The sequence below is a fragment of the Artemia sp. Qi Xiang Cuo genome, chromosome 11 (assembly GCF_049724085.1).
Source record: "Artemia sp. Qi Xiang Cuo chromosome 11, ASM4972408v1, whole genome shotgun sequence".
Classification (NCBI taxonomy): Eukaryota; Metazoa; Arthropoda; class Branchiopoda; order Anostraca; family Artemiidae; genus Artemia; species Artemia sp. Qi Xiang Cuo.
In genome coordinates, this window is record NC_142804.1 from 55,863,612 (window position 1) to 55,868,890 (window position 5,279).

Genomic DNA, 5,279 nt, shown 5'->3' on the forward strand with positions numbered 1-5,279 from the left:
TTTTCTTTCATCTCTGACCTTTTTAATAGATATTTTGAACGATTGACGTTCTAGCATACCCTAAAATAATGAACACTTAACAAAATCATGCATAAAATATTTTTAATGAAATAATGAGATGTAGAATATTAATATATAAATACGTTAAATACATTATTATACATTATTAGTACACTTGCGCGTCACGTTCCGTCAATTCATCTCTATATTCATTGATGATATTGTCTGCTAATGTCCTTTTTATTCTGCCTGTGATTTCACTGTATAGTCTCACATTATTTTTGCATAGATAGAAGTTTTGACACATTGACAAGATATGATTTATGATGTTGGTGCAGGAATATGCTTGTCTTTTTCTTGTTCTCTTTGAAATGCTAATACCGGAAAGAGGATGATAGGATTTATCAACAGGTAATGTGTTACCAGAAGCCGTAGCAAGGAGTTGTCCCCTATCATCAACAATTATTTTTAAGTTGGCATTCTCTTTGAGCACTAATTTCTCTGGTAATGATACTCTTGCATATCCACCGTTTACACGAATGAAATTCTTGGGTACACCAAAGGAATTTAACTCCTCACTGTGATGACAACGTATGCATACAGTGGCAATAATATCTCCACTTGCACTCTTTTCATAGTTCGGATATTTCTCCTTGCCATCTTTCAACACGAAAATCATTTTTTCATGTTCGCCCACTGTTGTCGATTAATTCATCATCACTTTTGACATGAATTATTTGTGTGTTGATTCTTCGATTGTGTAAAAAATACTGATTTAATGCATGCAATAAACTCGGTAGTGTCGATAATCTACCATAGAGTACCAGTTGAAAAGCCGCGTCGTGTCCATGAACAAGCACAGAGTAAGATTGGTAGAGCCGTAAGCATATTTAATGTAATTTTAAGATACGTAAAAAGTTAAAAAAATACCATGTTAAAAAATTCAAGAAAGTATTTACGAATTGGGGAGGGGACTCTTTGAGGTTGGAAAATTGGTTTAGGAATGACATTATGAATGGAACTTGTTCAGAAAAGATATAATAAAGCCATAAAAAAGTATTAAAAAAAACTGGAGCGGGGCCTCTTTGGGGGGTCCAGGGAGGGTGTTTGGGAGGACCCTTGGGGGGCCGGTTGGCTCTTTGGGAGCTTGGGGGACCTTTGAGGACCAGGGGAGGGCCTTTGGGACCCCGTTGGTCCTTGGGGAGCTCGATGGGCCTTTGGTGGGGGCGGGGGATGGCCTTTGGAGGTCGGGGGGGGCCTGTGGGGGCGCCGGTGGCTCTTGGGGCGCTGGGGGGCCCTTGGCGGACCGGGGGGAGGGCCTTTGGGGTCCGGGGTGTCCTTTGGGGATCCGGGTGCCCTTTGAGGACCAGAGGAGGGTCTTTGAGGGTCTGAGGAGGGCGTTTGGGGGGGGGGGGGCTGGGGCTCTGGGAGCTTGGGGGACCTTTGAGGACAGGGGGCTTCCTTCGGGGTTGGGGTAGGAGGATTGGGACCCTTTGGGGTTGGGTTAGAGGACCTCACAACACTGTTCAAATGAAACTTGTGTATTATAACGACCACACTCAAAACCTCCTCCAAAATCTCTTCAAAAATCTTCTTTTAAAATGTCTCTATCTGTTTCGCCGAAATAGTTCCATAACCTGTCTAAAACGGTTTCGCCCAAATAATCCCTAAAAACAAATTCAACGTGTTCCTTTGTTATTGGCATCTCTGAGATAACGCATTTCAAATTAATATGAAACCTTCTCGCGTGCTAAAACAATTCATCGCTAAGATGTTTCTTGCCTAATTGTTTCCATGGCCTTTGGTTATTAATATCCTTTGGAGTTCGACCAGTAGAACTGTTCCCGAGGCAAAGACATTAATGATTTTGGATCTATTCCTGGAAAAATGTTTCTAGGTGAAAATTTTTAAAGTCTGACAGATGATGTCATTGATTGATTGATCTGTCAAGAAATGGAAATTAATTTGTTGTTTCTAAGGGGAATTATTGATTCACGATAGGTGAATTGAGGTCGACAGCACAGGTGCTACCCGTGACAGGACCACGTGGTTTATGGTTTTCCAAGTGAGAAAGTTCCTGTTTTTCAAATTATCACTGACAAAAAACATTAAACATCCATGAAAACAGACATAAATGTGAGAAAATTCATGTTTTTCAAATTCTCACTGACAAAAACCATTAAACATCCATGAAAACAGACATATATGTGAGAAAATTCATGTTTTTCAAATTCTCACTTACAAAAACCATAAAACATCCATAATTTGATGTTGACATCCGAGAAAAACATCAAATAAATCGAACAACACACATATCCATCCATGAAAACAACCATAAATGTGACAAAATTCATGGTTTTTCAAGTGAGAATTTCATCTGTTTTTTCATTCTCACTGAGAAAACCATAAACCACGTGGTTCGTACGGGACCTCATGACCCCTCTCTACAAACTTTAGCGTAAAGAGCAAGGCGTTGAGGAGGGGACAGTCCCATTCATATAGGGAATAATTTCTGTTCGTTTGAAGTTTTAATGTCGCTCCTTACTTTCAGTTAAAAAAAACTTGTTTTTTTTATTTAATTTCTGATCATTTTTTTAGTTAATGCAGCTTTTATTTGCATAAAAATTTTACTTTTCTTTGCTAAATGGATGTCTTTACAAATTAACTTACGTAACTAACTTCTATATTCGTATATTTTTCTTCTGGCAAAAAATACAAAGTTGCAGATTTTTGCAGATATGAGCTTGAAACCTATGTAATAGGGTTTTCTGATACGCTGAATCTGACGGTGTGATTTTCATTAAAATTCTTTCACTTGTAGGGGATGTTTCCCCCTCTTTAAAAAATCGAGTAAATTTTCTCAGGCTCGTAGCCTTTGATGAGTAATACTAAACTTAATGAAATTTATATATTTAGGATCAGCATTATAAACACATTCTTTTGATACATTTATTGACATCAAAATTTCGTTTTTAAAAGTTTCGATTACTATTGAGCCGTATCGCTTGTTTTTTTATTGTTTTTTTTATTACGTATATGTTATTACTTATATGAAGGGGTTCTCCCCTTAGTCAATACCACGCTCTTTACGTTAAAAGTTAAAACAAATTTTGATTCACAAACCCCTGAATCACAAAGGCCGTTTAATTAGAATAGATAGCTCTTTTGAAAACACTAAAAAAAACTGTAGCCTATAGAGCGAGGTATTGACTTGGGGGAGAACCCCCTCACATACGTTATAATTTCTGTTCGTTTTAAGTTCAAATATTCCTTATTACATTTCAGTTGAAAAAACCTGTTTTTTTTTATTTAATTTCTGATCGTTTCTTAAATAATGCTTGGAAATCTGGCGCCCCCTTCATAGAAATGTCCCTTACCCCAAAGAAACATCCTCCACGGAAATATTCTCCAGAGTAATCCCCTCCTCTAGCCCCCCCTCCAGAAAAAATCCTTCCTGAAAATGGTTGTATACTTCCCAATAACCAATAAATAATGCTGGCAAGTCCGGCGCCCCCTTCATGGCAATTTCCCTTCTCCCATGAAAACTTCCTTCATGTACAGATCCTCCAACATAACCCCCGACCCACCCTTCCCTCCCACTACCAGAAAAAACCCTCCTGAAAACTTCTGTACACTTCCCAATAACCAATACTATATGTTAACATTGGGTAAGGTTCATAACTTTTAGCCCTCCCCCTGGGAACTTCGGGGGATTAAGTCATCCTAAAAGACATATTTATCATATTTTCGACCATGCTGAACAAAATTGCTATCTCGAAACTCTGTTCAGGTAACTTTGAGAAAAAAATAAGCGTGGGAGGGGGCCTAGTTGCCCTCCATTTTTTTCAGTTACTTAAAATGGGCACTATAACTTTCAATATCAATTCCAATGAGCCCTCCCACGTTATTTTAGAACCACTGGGTTGATACGATCACCCCTGGGGAAAAAAAAACAAACAAACAAACAAACAAACAAATTAACACGCAGCCTTGATATTTCTTCTGGCAAAAAAATGTAAAATTCCACATTTTTATGGATAGGAGCTTGAAAACTTTACAGTAGGGTTCTCTGATACGCTGAATATGATGGTGTGATTTTCATTAAGGTTCTATAACTTTTAGGTTATAGCCCTCCAATGAGCCCTCCCACGATATTCTAGGACCACTGGGTCGATACGATCACCCCTGGGGAAAAAAAAACAAACAAACAAACAAACAAACAAATAAACACGCATCCGTGATCTTTTTTCTGGCAAAAAATGTAAAATTCCACATTTTTGTAGATAGGAGCTTGAAACCTCTACAGTAGGGTTCTCTGATACGCTGAATATGATGGTGTGATTTTCATTAAGGTTCTATAACTTTTAGGGGGTCTTTCCCCCTTTTTTGAAAATCAGCCAAATTTTCTCAGGCGCGTAACTTTTGATGGGTAGCACTAAACTTGATGAAAGTTATATATTTGAAATCAGCATTGAAATCTGATTCTTTTGATATATCTATTGGTATCAATAACCCGTTTTCTAGAGTTTCGGTTACCATTGAGCCGGGTCGCTCCTTACTTACAGTTTGTTACCACGAACTGTTTGATACATGATAAATAATTTCCTAAACTGGTCGACGGGTTGCAGGAATCGATGTGTCGGCCATAAACAGAGATAAGAAAATGCCGAAATAACAAATAAAGGATATCAATAAAAAAAAGAAACATACAAGGCGGGAGATAATAGAGGAGGCCATCCCAGCGCAAGAACACCACAACAAAATTCATACAAATATATATTATTCATCAATCCCAACATCCAGACAAAGAACTATTTTTTAAATGTTTTTTTTTTTTTTTCAAAAAAAATCGGCTCTTGAAAGTTGGGAACATTTCTACTAAATTAGTTTATTTACAATATGAAGAATATGGTATCTGATCGAGTATCTAGCTCTTTCTAATTTAATTGGGAGAAGGCGATACTTCTTGGCGGACGTGGTGGGCAGGAGAAGTAGAAGTCTCAATTATACCCAAATCATGGAAATAATTTGTTGAAGATTGGATATCATAATACCACATTGCTTTATGCAGGTCTTTCAGCTGTTTGAGATTAAGTATATTGAGAAAAAACTTATAAAGTCTGGGTTTCCGAGAGATTTTGAAGCCTCACTGGGTGATGAACAAAAGTACCCAGAATTCTAATTGCCTTATTTTGAATTATCCGAAGAGGTTGCAGATGGACCATAAATGTGTTGAGATAGATTACAGGGCAATAATTAAGATATGATTCAATTAGAGA